The sequence below is a fragment of the Bubalus kerabau genome, chromosome 1 (assembly GCF_029407905.1).
Source record: "Bubalus kerabau isolate K-KA32 ecotype Philippines breed swamp buffalo chromosome 1, PCC_UOA_SB_1v2, whole genome shotgun sequence".
Taxonomy (NCBI): domain Eukaryota; kingdom Metazoa; phylum Chordata; class Mammalia; order Artiodactyla; family Bovidae; genus Bubalus; species Bubalus kerabau.
Genome location: NC_073624.1, coordinates 35,268,051 through 35,282,789, shown reverse-complemented (window position 1 = coordinate 35,282,789; position 14,739 = coordinate 35,268,051).

The window sequence follows — 14,739 nt, the reverse complement described above, 5'->3', positions numbered from 1 at the left end:
CATCTCTTTCAGAATTTTCCACAGTTTATTGTGATCCACATAGTCAAAGGCTTTGGCATAGTCAATGAAGCAGAAATAGATGTTTTTTCTGGAACTCCCTTGCTTTTTTGATGATCCAGTGGATGTTGGCAATTTGATCTCTGGTTCCTCTGCCTTTTCTAAAACCAGCTTGAACATCAGGAAGTTCACGGTTCACATATTGCTGAATCCTGGCTTGTAGAATTTTGAGCATTACTTTACTAGCGTGTGAGATGAGTGCAATTGTGTGGTAGTTTGAGCATTCTTTGGCATTGCCTTTCTTAGGGATCAGAATGAAAACTGCCCTTTTCCAGTCCTGTGGCCACTACTGAGTTTCCCGAATTTGCTGGCATATTGAGTGCAGCACTTTCACAGCATCATCTTTCAGGATTTGGAATAGCTCAACTGGAATTCCATCCCCTCCAGTAGCTGTGTTTGTAGTGATGCTTCATAAGGCCCATTTGACTTCCCTTTCCAGGATGTCTGGCTCTAGGTGAGTGATCACACCATTGTGATTATCTGGGTCTTGAAGATCTTTTTTGTACAGTTCTGTGTATTCTTGCCACCTCTTCTTAATATCTACTGCTTCTGTTAGGTCTATAACATTTCTGTCCTTTATTGAGCCCATCTTTGCATGAAATATTCCCTTGGTATCTCTGATTTTCTTGAAGAGATCTCTAGTCTTCCCCATTCTGTTGTTTTCCTCTATTTCTTTGCATTGATCGCTGAGGAAGGCTTTCTTATCTCTCCTTGCTATTCTTTGGAACTCTGCAGTCAGATGCTTATATCTTTCTTTTTCTCCTTTGCTTTTCACTTCTCTTCTTTTCACAGCTATTTGTAAGGCCTCCTCAGACTGCCATATTGCTTTTTTGCATTTCTTTTCCATGGGGATGGTCTTGATCCCTGTCTCCTGTACAATGTCATGAACCTCTGTCCATAGTTCATCAGGCACTCTGTCTATCAGATCTAGTCCCTTGAATCTATTTCTCATTTCCACTGTATAATCATAAGGGATTTGATTTAGGTCATACCTGAATGGTCTAGTGGTTTTCCTTACTTCCTTCAATTTAAGTCTGAATTTGGCAATAAGGAGTTCATGATCTGAGCCACAGTCAGCTCCAGGTCTTTTTTGCTGACTGTATAGAGCTTCTCCGTCTTTGGCTGCAAAGAATATAATCAATCTGATTTTGGTGTTAACCATCTGGTGATGTCCATGTGTAGAGTCTTCTCTTGTTTTGTTGGAAGAGGGTGTTTGCTATGACCAGTGCTTTCTCTTGGCAAAACTCTATTAGCCTTTGCCCTGCTTCATTCTGTACTCCAAGGCCAAATTTACCTGTTATTCCAGGTTTTCTTGACTTCCTACTTTTTCATTCCAGTCCCCTATAATGAAAAGGACATCTTTTTTGGGTGTTAGGTCTTAAAGATCTTGTAGGTCTTCATGGAACCGTTCAACTTCAGCTTCTTCAGCATTACTGGTTGGGGCATAGGCTTGGATTACCATAATATTGAATGGTTTGCCTTAGGAATGAACAGAGATTATTGTGTCATTTTTTAGATTGCATCCAAGTACTGCATTTCAGACTCTTTTGTTGACCATGATGGCTACTCCATTTCTTCAAAGGGATTCCTGCCCACAGTAGTAGATATAATGGTCATCTGAGTTAAATTCACCCATTCCAGTTGACCCTCCTAGGCATGGGGACATTTTTTCTTCGGCCTCCAAGACCTTCCCTGAATTCCAAAGAGCAGATTTAAACAGTTGCTAATCAGGGAAGGGAAGACTTGCAGAGATAAGGGAGGATCAGCCAAGAAACAATGGTAGAGCCTTGGGGCAGGGTCCTGGTTCCACCTCAAGGGACAAACCCTTTCTGAGAACTAAAACCCAGTAAATGGAAACTACAGGCATATTATATACCAGAGAAGACCACCTGAGGCCAGACTAAAGACACCAGAGAAGCTCATCAAGATTACCTGAGTTGAGATTAAAGGAGGGCAGGCCCTGCACACACACTGATCTTTTGAGCAACCCCACCCTTGAACCATTGCCATAAAATTCACCACCAAACTCCTCAAGGTGAGAGACATAGATTTTGAGGGCAAGAGAAGAACTGTACAAAAAAGATCTTCATGACCCAGATAATCACGATGGTGTGATCACTCACCCAGAGCCAGACATCCTGGAATGTGAAGTCAAGTGGGCCTTATGAAGCATCACTATGAACAAAGCTAGTGGAGGTGATGGAATTCCAGTTGAGCTATTTCAAATCTGAAAAGATGGTGCTGTGAAAGTGTTGCACTCAATATGACACCAAATTTGCAAAACTCAGCAGTGGCCACAGGACTGGAAAAGGGCAGTTTTCATTCTGATCCCTAAGAAAGGCAATGCCAAAAAATGCTCATACTACTGCACAATTCTGCTCATCTCACATGCTAGTAAAGTAATGCTCAAAATTCTCCAAGCCAGGCTTCAGTAATATGTGAACCATGAACTTCCAGATGTTCAAGCTGGTTTTAGAAAAGGCAGAGGAACCAGAGATCAAATTGCCAACATCCACTGGATCATCAAAAAAGCAAGGGAGTTCCAGAAAAAACATCTATTTCTGCTTCATTGACTATGACAAAGCCTTTGACTGTGTGGATCACAATAAACTGTGGAAAATTCTGAAAGAGATGGGAATACCAGACCACCTGACCTGCCTCTTGAGAAATCTGTATGCAGGTTAAGGAGAAACAGTTAGAACTGGACATGGAACAACAGACTGGTTCCAAATAGGAAAAGGAGTACATCAAGGCTGTATATTGTCACCCTGCTTATTTAACTTATATGCAGAGTACATCATGAGAAACGCTGGGTTGGAAGAAACACAAGCTGGAATCAAGATTGCTGGGAGAAATATCAATAACCTCAGCTATGCAGATGACACCACCCTTATGGCAGAAAGTGAAGAGGAACTAAAGAGCCTCTTAATGAAAGTGAAAGAGGAGAGTGAAAAATTTGGCTTAAAGCTCAACATTCAAAAAACTAAGATCATGGCATCTGGTCCCATCACTTCATGGCAAATAGATGGGGAAACAGTGGAAACAGTGGCTAACTTTATTTTCTTGGGGTCCAAAATCACTGCAGATGGTGACTACAGCCATGAAATTAAAAGATGCTTACTTCTTGGAAGAAAAGTTATGACCAACCTAGACAGCATATTAAAAAGCAGAGACTTTGCCAACAAAGGTCCGTCTAGTCAAGACTATGGTTTTTCCAGTAGTCATATATGGATGTGTGAGTTGGATTATAAAGAATTGATGGTTTTGAAGTGTGGTGTTGGATAAGCCTCTTGAGTGTCCCTTGGACTGCAAGGAGACCCAGTGTGTCCATCCTAAAGGAGATCAGTCCTGAGTGTTCATTGGAAGGACTGATGCTGAAGCTGAAACTCCAGTACTTTGGCCACCTGATGGGAAGAGCTGAATCATTTGAAAAGACCCTGATGCTGGGAAACATTGAAGACAAGAGGAGAAAGGGATGACAGAGGATGAGATGGTTGGATGGCATCACGAACTCAATGGAGATGAGTTTGAGTAAACTGCGGGAGCTGGTGATGGACAGGGAGGCCTGGTGTGCTGTAATCTATGGGGTTAAGAAGAGTCAGACATGACTGAGTGACTGAACTGAACTGAACTGTCCACCGTGTTTGCCTGGCATACCAATACAGTTATTATTTTCTCCACCCGAAACTGTGTCTCTGAGATTTGCTTCTGAACCAGGGTACAGTGAAACTGAGTTTTTGGCATCATTACCACCAAATAGAGTCACATTTTGAGGTTCTGGGGAATTAGGACTTCAACATATGAATTAAGAGGGGACATATTTTAATCCATAGCAGTTGCCTCAAGATGACGGTAAACAATAAACTATCATTTCAGCTAATCCTCTTTGAATCAAAACCTGAATGATTTCTCTTAGTTAAACCCAGGACTGTTTCCTGTAGAGATTCCACTGGTATTTTTTCCCTCCCCTTCCTTTTCTTTCCCTTCCCTTTCCTTCCCTTCACAATTGTTTTGCTTTCTATAGATAAGAAGAACATACTGCTCTAATCATTCATTCATTCACTTATTTAATACTGACTGCCTTTCAGTTAATAGGCAAAGCATCAAGAATAAAAGTTTCTAGTTTGGTAGGAAGAAGGAAACACACAGAACAATGGGTGTGAACTGTCAGCCTGTCCTCTGAAATTCTTCCATCGATTTTTTGGACGGCACATTGTTTTCTTTTAAACCAAATTAGAATGCATTTAAGTTGGGCCTGCACTCTCTACTGGGCAACTATATCATTGCCCATCATTTTACCTGGCTGCTTCACACATTTAACAAAACTGCCCTCCACCAAAGAATTTGTTACCAAATATGGATTAAGCACTATTTTATATATGTGTATAAATTACGAGAGAACAAAGGGGAAAGATTATTAATTACAGCTAGAATGTTAAGGGAATATTTATCAGAAATGAATCTTGAGCCCCAAAGAGTAATTTTAGTGAGTAGGGAAGGAGAACATGATGTTCCCCTAAAAGGAAACAATGTAAACAAATAAGTGGGATTCTGAAAGCCTGTGGCATTTTTAACAAAGTGACCTCCTCATACATACAGTGTGGAAGAAACTATCAGATCAAGCTGGGGAGAGAAATCAGAATCTGACCAACAAAGTCCTTGAAAAATCATTTTTAAAAACCATGTAATTCATAGTATCTTATTTCATTATTATTTTCATTATTATTCTAACTAACAATCTCAAGCTGCTTTCAGTTCAGTTCAGTTCAGTTCAGTCGCTCAGTCGTGTCTGACTCTTTGCAACCCCATGAATTGCAGCACACCAGGCCTCCCTGTCCATCACCAACTCCTGGAGTTCACTGAGACTCAGTGATGCCATCCAGCCATCTCATCCTCTGTCATCCCCTTCTCCTCCTGCCCCCAATCCCTCCCAGCATCAGAGTCTTTTCCAATGAGTCAACTCTTTGCATGAGGTGGCCAAAGTACTGGAGTTTCAGCTTTAGCATCATTCCTTCCAAAGAACACACAGGACTGATCTCCTTTAGAATGTACTGGTTGGATCTCCTTGCAGTCCAAGGGACTCTCAAGAGTCTTCTTCTCCAACACCACGGTTCAAAAGCATCAATTCTTTGGTGCTCAACTTTCTTTACAGTCCAACTCTCACATCCATACATGACCACTGGAAAAACCATAGCCTTGACTAGATGGACTTTTGTTGGCAAAGTAATGTCTCTGCTTTTTAATATGCTATTTGAGTTGGTCATAACTTTCCTACCAAGGAGTAAGTGTCTTTTAATTTCATGGCTGCGATTACCATCTGCAGTGATTCAAGCTGCTTTATTGATATGCAATTCACATATCCCTCAGTCTATCCATTTAAAGTGTACAACTTAATGTTTGTTTGTTTGTTTGTTTTACGGTATTCACTGTGTTGGGAAGCCATCTTCACAGTCAATTTTAGAGCATTTTTATCACCCCCCAAAGAAACTGTCCCCATTGACAGCCACTCTGCTATTCTCCCAGTCCCTCAGCCCTTGCAGCCATCCAGGCATAAGTATTTTTTTTTTTTTTTAGTTTTTTGAATGTTGAGGTTTTTTTTTTTTAATTTTATTTTATTTTTAAACTTTACATAATTGTATTAGTTTTGCCAAATATCAAAATGAATCTGCCACAGGTATACATGTGTTCCCCATCCCGAACCCTCCTCCCTCCTCCCTCCCCATATTTTTAAGCAACAGAGTCATATGGTCATGCCATTGGTTTCACTTAAGGATGAGAGACTGGTTAGGAGGCTGAGAAGAAGGGAATTCCCTGGTGGCCCAGTGGTTAGGACTCCACGCTTTCACTGTCGCAAGTCCAGATTGCATCCTTGGCTGGGAAACTAAGATCCCACAAGCCATACAGTGCAGCCAGGGGAAAAAAAAAAGAGGTTGAAGAGATAGTCCAGATGAGCAGTAATGAGTAGAACTATAGCAGATTTGCCACTCATGAAACACAAGCAACTTAAAAAGAAAGATCGTGTTAGGTGAATGCTCCCTTTCACAACTTCGAATATGAAGTTGATAAGGTAAGGACTCAACTAAAAGGAAAAGCCATCACATAACCTTTCATCAACTCTGAGACTCTATCCACTATAAAATACATTATTAATTTATAGATCACTAAGAAAGTGAAAGTGCCAATTAATCTAAGATACGATTTTTTTCATGGGAGCTTCCCAGGTGGTACTAATGGTAAAGAACCTGCCTGCTAATGCAGAAGACAAGATACACAGGTTTGATCCTTGAGTTGGGAAGATCCCTTGAAGGAGGTGTGGCAACTCATTCCAGTATTCTTGCCTAGAAAATCCCATCAACACAGGAGCCTAGCAGCTACAGTCCATGGGGTTGCACAGAGTCAGACAGTACTGAAGCGATTTAGCGTACACACACATGGATTGCATGGAGCATACTGATTTTCAGATCAGATCAGTCGCTCAGTCGTGTCTGACTCTTTATGACCCCATGAATCACAGCACGCCAGGCCCCCCAGTCCATCACCAACTCCCAGAGTTCACTGAGACTCACGACCATCGAGTCAGTGATGCCAACCAGCCATCTCATCCTCTGTCGTCCCTCCCAGCATCAGAGTCTTTTCCAATGAGTCAACTCTTCACATGAGGTGGCCAAAGTACTGGAGTTTCAGCTTTAGCATCATTCCTTCCAAAGAAATCCCAGGGCTGATCTCCTTCAGAATGGACTGGTTGGATTTCCTTGCACTCTAAGGGACTCTCAAGAGTCTTCTCCAACACCACAGTTCAAAAGCATCAATTCTTTGGTAATCAGCCTTCTTCACAGTCCAACTCTCACATCCATACATGACCACAGGAAAAACCATAGCCTTGACTAGACGAACCTTTGTTGGCAAAGTAATGTCTCTGCTCTTGAATATGCTATCTAGGTTGGTCATAACTTTCCTTCCAAGGAGTAAGCATCTTTTAATTTCATGGCTGCAGTCACCATCTGCAGTGATTTGGGAGCCCAGAAAAATAAAGTCTGACACTGTTTCCACTGTTTCCCCATCTATTTCCCATAAAGTGATAGGACCGGATACCAGGATCTTCGTTTTCTGAATGTTGAGCTTTAAGCCAACTTTTTCACTCTCCACTTTCACTTTCATCAAGAGGCTTTTGAGTTCCTCTTCACTTTCTGAAATAAGGGTGGTGTCATCTGCATATCTGAGGTTATTGATATTTCTCCCTGCAATCTTGATTCCAGCTTGTGTTTCTTCCAGCCCAGCATTTCTCATGATGTACTCTGCATCTAAGTTAAATAAGCAGGGTGACAATATACAGCCTTGACGAACTCCTTTTCCTATTTGGAACCAGTCTGTTGTTCCATGTCCAGTTCTAACTGTTGCTTCCTGACCTGCATACAGATTTCTCAAGAGGCAGATCAGGTGGTCTGGTATTCCCATCTCTTTCAGAATTTTCCACAGTTTATTGTGATCCACACAGTCAAAGGCTTTGGCATAGTCAATAAAGCAGAAATAGATGCTTTTCTGGAACTCTCTTGCTTTTTCCATGATCCAGTGGATGTTGGCAATTTGATCTCTGGTTCCTCTGCCTTTTCTAAAACCAGCTTGAACATCAGGAAGTTCAAGGTTCACATATTGCTGAATCCTGGCTTGGAGAATTTTGAGCATTACTTTACTAGCATGTGAGATGAGTGCAATTGTGTGGTAGTTTGAGCATTCTTTGGCATTGCCTTTCTTTGGGATTGGAATGAAAACTGACCTTTTCCAGTCCTGTGGCCACTGCTGAGTTTTCCAAATTTGGTGTCATATTGAGTGCAGCACTTTCACAGCATCATCTTTCGGGATTTGGAATAGCTCAACTGGAATTCCATCACCTCCACTAGCTTTGTTCGTAGTGATGCTTTCTAAGGCCCACTTGACTTCACATTCCAGGATGTCTGGCTCTATGTCAATGATCACACCATCGTGATTATCTGGGTCATGAGGATCTTTTTTGTACAGTTCTTCTGTGTATTCTTGCCATCTCTTCTTAATATCTTCTGCTTCTGTTAGGTCCATACCGTTTCTGTCCTTTATCGAGCCCATCTTTGCATGAAATGTTCCCTTGGTATCTCTGATTTTCTTGAAGAGATCCCTAGTCTTTCCCATTCTGTTGTTTTCCTCTCTTTACATTGATCGCTGAAGAAGGCTTTCTGATCTCTTCTTGCTATTCTTTGGAACTCTGCATTCAGATGTTTATAGCTTTCCTTTTCTCCTTTGCCTCCCCAGACAGCCATTTTGCTTTTTTGCATTTCTTTTCCATGGGGATGGTCTTGATCCCTGTCCTGTACAATGTCATGAACCCCATTCCATAGTTCATCAGGCACTCTATCTATCAGAAATAGGCCCTTAAATCTATTTCTCACTTCCACTGTATAATCATAAGGGGTTTGATTTAGGTCATACCTGAATGGTCTAGTGGTTTTCCCTACTTCAATTTAAGTCTGAATTTGGCAATACTGATTTTAGAGACATTAAAAACATGGAGAAAAATGTGCATCTTGGAATCCTTCATGAAATATAATATAGAATTTTATTCATAGCAATGAATTATGGTTCATTCTTTTTTAAATAATATATTTATTTTGCAAGTTGTATTCATGAAGTATTTTAAGTTCCAAAAGCAACTTATTCCATTTACTTAATGCGAGTGGGTATTCATAGAAAAGAAAACTTTCTCAAAGAGTTACTTTTGCTGATCAACTGGTGGTCTGTGAAAACTTAGAGGGGTGGGATGGAGTGGAGACAGTGGGAGGGAGGTTCAAGAGGGAGGGAATACATGTATACTTATGGTTGATTTACATTGTTATATGGCAGAAATCAAGGGAACATTGCGAGCAATTATTCTCCAACTAAAAAAAAAAAAATGTCTTATGTTCAGTAAACCATGCCTGTTGTCTTTTTCCAGGGGCTGCCTACCCTGTCTGGTTACAAATCTTCAGAAAAAAGGAAATTACCCAAGTGACCATTGGCATTTCTGTCCTCCTCTTCCTTCTATTCCTGTACTGCTTCTAGTTTTGTCTGGTCCTGGTTTCTCTGTCCATATTTTCCTGTTAATACTTACTTGTTTTTACCTTTTTCCTTGTATCTTATAGCTTCTGCTGCTTCACCAGATTTCCTTTGAGTGTTTTACTCATCAGTTGGACTATTCCTTTGAGTTTCTTCTCTTCTATCTCTCCTCCCCCAAATAGTAGGGGTATGACTGGGAAGACAGGACATTGGGAGCTTCCAGCAGTCTCTTGACTTAGATCATGACACCAGGAGGTCTGAGTTCACACTGGTGTAATCTGCTAAAAACCTAACTAGGTCTATTGAACATGACAAGAATACCTCAGTTCAGACAACCGTCCCACTGTGGGGCACACTCACTTTCATTTCTGGGTAGTCATGCACAAAGCTTTCTTTTTCATTTCTTCCCAACAAATATCTACCAAGTGTGTCAATGTGTGTTTAAGACTAGCTTGTTGTTGTTCAGTCACTCAGTCATGTCTGACTCTGCAACCCCATGAACTGCAACATGCCAGGCTTCCCTGTTCTTTACTATCTCCCATAGTTTGCTCAAACTCTGTCCATTAAGTCTGGGATGCCATCCAACCATCTCATCCTCTGTTGCCCCCTTCTCCTCCTGCCCTCAATCTTTCCCAGCATCAGTGTCTTTTCCAGGGAGTCAGCTCTTTGCATCAGGTGGCCAAAGTATTGGAGCTTCAGCTTCAGCATTAGTCCTTCCAGTGAATACTCAGGGTTTATTTCCTCTAGGATTGACTTATTTGATATCCTTAAGACCAGCTGCCCAGGCTCTATTCCAGTTGTGGGTCTTCCTTGTGGAACTTGGACCTGGTTGATGATTCAGTTGGAGGTAGAGGCTCCTCACGTTACCAAAAACTATATTTGCCTTTCAATGGGTTTTGAACCAAGAGATACCAACTAAGCCAAAGATAGAGAGAAGGGAGGATGTATTACTTGCAGCAAATGAGAACACCAACTATCTTTCCCAATGCAATGTCTCCCCAAACAGCAAAACTGGGGAAGATTTAAGCTGAGGGTATATGCATATTCATGAGGAGGCTTGAGCAGAGGAGAATTCAGCATAGAATTGGAGCAAAGGTCAACAGAGTCCAAGCTTTAATTGATTGAAGTCAGAATGGTCAACATCATCATTCCACCCTCTACATGGGTGAGGGCCTTAGCTGCTGCAGAACTCAAAGACTGTATCAAATGGTTGCTGTTTTTGTTCAGTCACTAAGTCATGTCTGACTCTGTGACCCCATGGACTGCAGCACACCAGGCTTCCCTGTCCTTCAGTCTCTCCCAGAGTTTGCTCAAATTCAAGTGCATTGAGTCTGTGACGTCATCCAACCATCTCGTCCTTTTTCGCCTTCTTCTCCTCATGCCATTAATCTTTCCCAGCATCAGGGTCTTGTTGTGTATATATTCTTGAGGAGGAACAAGGACTGTGTTTTACTGATGAAGTATTGTTTATTTATTTTTTTAATATTCATTTATTTGGCTGCACAGGGTCTTAGTTGTGCGATGGGGGATCTTTAGTTGCAGTATGTGTGATCTAGTTCCCTGACCAGAGATCAAACTCTGGCTCCTGGCATTGGGAGCAAGGAGTCTTGGCCGCTGGACCAAAAGGGAAGTCCTGAATTATTGTTTCTTGACTGTTTTTCCTTTGATCCTGAATTCCCTTGCTCCCCTGAAAATCACTGATTACTAAGACCTGGTCAAGCACAAGCACTGTGACGTGACTTGAGTCAAAAAATGGCTTCTCTTATGTTAAGAAAGCTATGCCTAGTTCTCTTACCCCAGGGACCCCCTATGTGCTTACAATGACCCTTTCTGATATTAGTCTCTCCTTACTAAATCAGGATTTCTTTTTTATTTGACAACATAAACCCTGATATGGAATGTAATTCCTTTTCCTTCATTTTGCACTACAAAGTGTTGATGCCTACAGTAGGTTTTCCTGAAAATTGAAGAAGACTAAAAGGATTCAACTTGCAGCCAGACAACTGAATTCAAATGCCAGTGATGCTTCTCCACTGCCCTTGGATCCTGACAATTTGGAGCTCCAGCTTGAATGCTTTGCTTTCTTGATTATCCTCTCATTCTCCCACACCCTAAACCCTTTGCATTTCTTATTCTGAATCAAGTTATTTATTTTGCTTTTCATTCATACCCTCTAGGATTCCCACACCCATGTGCTTGCAAATTTTTTGAGGACAGAAGAAGAAAACCAGTTCTTTCCTAAAACAAAAATGTTTAACTGGAGATGGACACACTACTGTGACCACATGGTAGAACAGTTTATGCACAAGGGACCATCTATGCACAAGGGGAGATGCCCGCACCACATGCTTCTGGGCCTGCTCTACAACTAACCAGCTTTATGATCTTACTCAAGTCACTTAATTTCTCTGGAACCTTTATATTTTTTCCATGATCAGAAAGAATAAGGAATTAATGGCTTCAAATATTCCTTTCAATTCCAAGATTCCATAAATCATTTAATCTAAACAAAATGATGGTTCAAAAAGGAAAGAAATGTCTTGAAATAAAAATGGTCTTGAAAAGAAGTAGGCACAGGAATGAGAGAAATGTTCACAGGGGGCTCACAGGCAAGGAGGTGTGGGTATGAGCAGAGTTTGTAGTGGAAACAGCATGAGTTTGGAGGAGATAATGGTTTGGATTTAACTGATCTCCTTAAGCTTCAATTCTAATAGAAAATGGTAAACCAATTTTTTTTTTTTGTAAGAATTCCAAAAAATTGGTAAGGTGAGAGTATTTTATATGATTTAATGAGGTTTTTGCCATGGTTCTCTCCTTAAATGTCTTCTGTGAATGTCTTTTTTTCTAATATTCATTATTTATAGTAGAATTTATGACTCTTTTATTGTGTGTCTCCCTGTGAGCTGCATAAACTTTTAAAATATTATTTAAACTATAATATTATATTTATTATTTTGCAACTCTCTTTTGCTAATTAGACTGTGAACTTCCTGAGGGAAGGGAGGGTATCTTTTCTGATTCTGTATTCTCAGTGCCTACGATGGTTGGTACATGACACTTGAAAATAAATTTTGCAAAATAAATAAGGCAATAAAATAATGGATGGATGGATCATGGACAATGGGGGCTTTGCTAATGGGTCTTATGCATAATTCCTTACTAATGAATTTTCTATTCATATCATCAAAAGCAAAACATTTAAAATTACTCAGAGAATGAACTTAAAATAAGTAAATGATCTTAATGACATACTGGGATTGTTACTAAATTTTGAAGAATGACACCCATTGACACTTAATAAATTGTCCCTGAGGTTGGTCAAACTGTAACTCAGCCTTCAGGCATCAAACCTGTTAGAGTCTCACGGCTGTTTTTATTAAATGCATCAACCTACCTAATCTAAGTAAATAATTCATTATATATCTTTTACTCTTTCCTCCTAATTTTGGAAGCATCCTCTAGTTGTTAACTTCCTGAAAAACCAAACTGAGCAAGTAAAACGTAATTTGAATCATTTTAGCAATAACACGCACACACACACAACCTGCTCTCAGAAACCGTGTCTTTTTCATTATTCTGTAATGTACATATTTTATTACTTAAAGCAGAACAACAAAAAAAAGAAGCAGATTGGAACTGCTACTTTTCCTGAATTTCTCTGTTGAATACATTTCAGTCTCATAAGTTTTCAGTTTCAGAAAGTATTTTTCTGGCTTTCTCTTTCATCAGACAGCAGGACAACTTGTGAATGGGTTGATTTTGAGAGGAAGTTTGTGAATCTTTAGACCTTAATTAATGTTCAGCCTCTGTTAGTTTCCAAATTCCACCTGAAAGGAACACTGAGGAAATGAAGTAGAAGTGATTTTGATTCTCAAAGGTTCTTTTGTGTCTTTCCTGATAGGAAGTGAAGTTCTATGTAGGAGGTGGGTAGTGCCATCATAACCTACTTTATTCTGCCTGAATAAGGAGGGTCAATGTATTCTCCTATCAGGGAGGAGGAAATTGCATAGACAACTTCTGGAATGACAATAAAGACGTCCTTGACAGCATGTTGAAAACAGTGGTAAAACTTTCTTTTTTTCCCCAAAGGGAAAAAAAGAATTAGTATTGAAATGACAAGTAAGGTAGATGATGGACAAAATGCATTATTCTTGAAGTGTCTCCCAGTTTTTTCTGAAAGAACTATTACATTTCAAAGACAGAATTCAAATGATTTTAATAATAACGTATCAGCTTATCAATAAGACAGTGGAGCTGTTCTTTGAAGCCATGTTTTAAAAATCTCTAATATTAGCTTTGTCTCTAAGCACCCACTGCCATAAAAACAACTGAGAAAAAAAAAGAAAAAACCTCTTACTTCATGTTCATATAGGAATTTTTAAATAGAGTTTCCAGTTTGTGGACTTTAACTTCAAGAATAACAAATATGGGAGTTTTCAAAATGTTAATGACTATCCTCTTGAAGACAGAGGATGACAGAGGCAACAGAGGATGAGACGGTTGGATGGCACCCTCAACTCAATGCACATGAGTTTAAGCAAACTCCCGGAGATAGAGAAGGAAAGGGAAACCTGGCAGGTTGAGTCCATGGGGTTGCAAAGAGTTGTACACGACTTAGCAACTGAACGACAACAACAGATCCTCTTGAAGAGTTTAACCAAACTGAAACTACCTTCATCTGAGCCAGTAATCTTTGGGGCAGCTTAGCAATTCTTTTTTATAATTTGTGGTAACTGCGAATTGCCACAATGACAGTACAATTGGGCTGGTCTTGATTTTGACTAGCATGATTCCACCTGATAAGTTACCATTCTTGTTCTACTATATCAGATAGATATATTGGACTAACCCAAAACAGAGATTCACAATACAAAAGACTATCAATTTAAGGTATCATGATCTTACATTAATAATTTCATAATCCAAAAGGAACAATATGGATGAGCATCTTTTGAAAAAAAGTATTTCTCTTTGGTTTTAAAAGCAATGTGTTGAAAATGTGGGAAGTATAAAATAGGAAAAAATTTAAGAAATAGTCACTTTGAAGTTTTTACATCTGGAGACCTACCTCTACACATGACACTTAACAAAATTGAGACTACAAGTTTTCCTCCACTTTTGGTGGCACTTTGTCCTGAATAAACCGACAGTAAGTTGAAAATATCCTGTCAAAATGCATAATATGTGAACCTAATATACATCATGGCTTAGCCTAGACTACCCTAAACATATTCAGAACACTTACATCAGTCAACAGTTAGGCAAAACCATCTAACACAAGCCTATTTTATTAAAAAAAAGTGTTGAATATCTCATGTAATTTTATTGAATATTGTATTAAAAGTGGAAAGCAGAATAGATGTAAGTGAATCCCTTGTTTATCCTTGTGATCACATGGATGCCCAGCATCATGAAAGAGGAGAGAATATGGTACCATGTATCACAAGACCTGGAAAAGGTCAGAATTCAAAATTAAAAGAACAGTTTCTACTGAATGTGCATTGATTTCACGTCTTCACAAGGTCAGAAAATCATAAATCAAAGTCCAGATTGTCAGTTGAGATCATCTGTACAATGATTGTGACATTTATATCCTTTATTGTTTACAATCTCAACGTG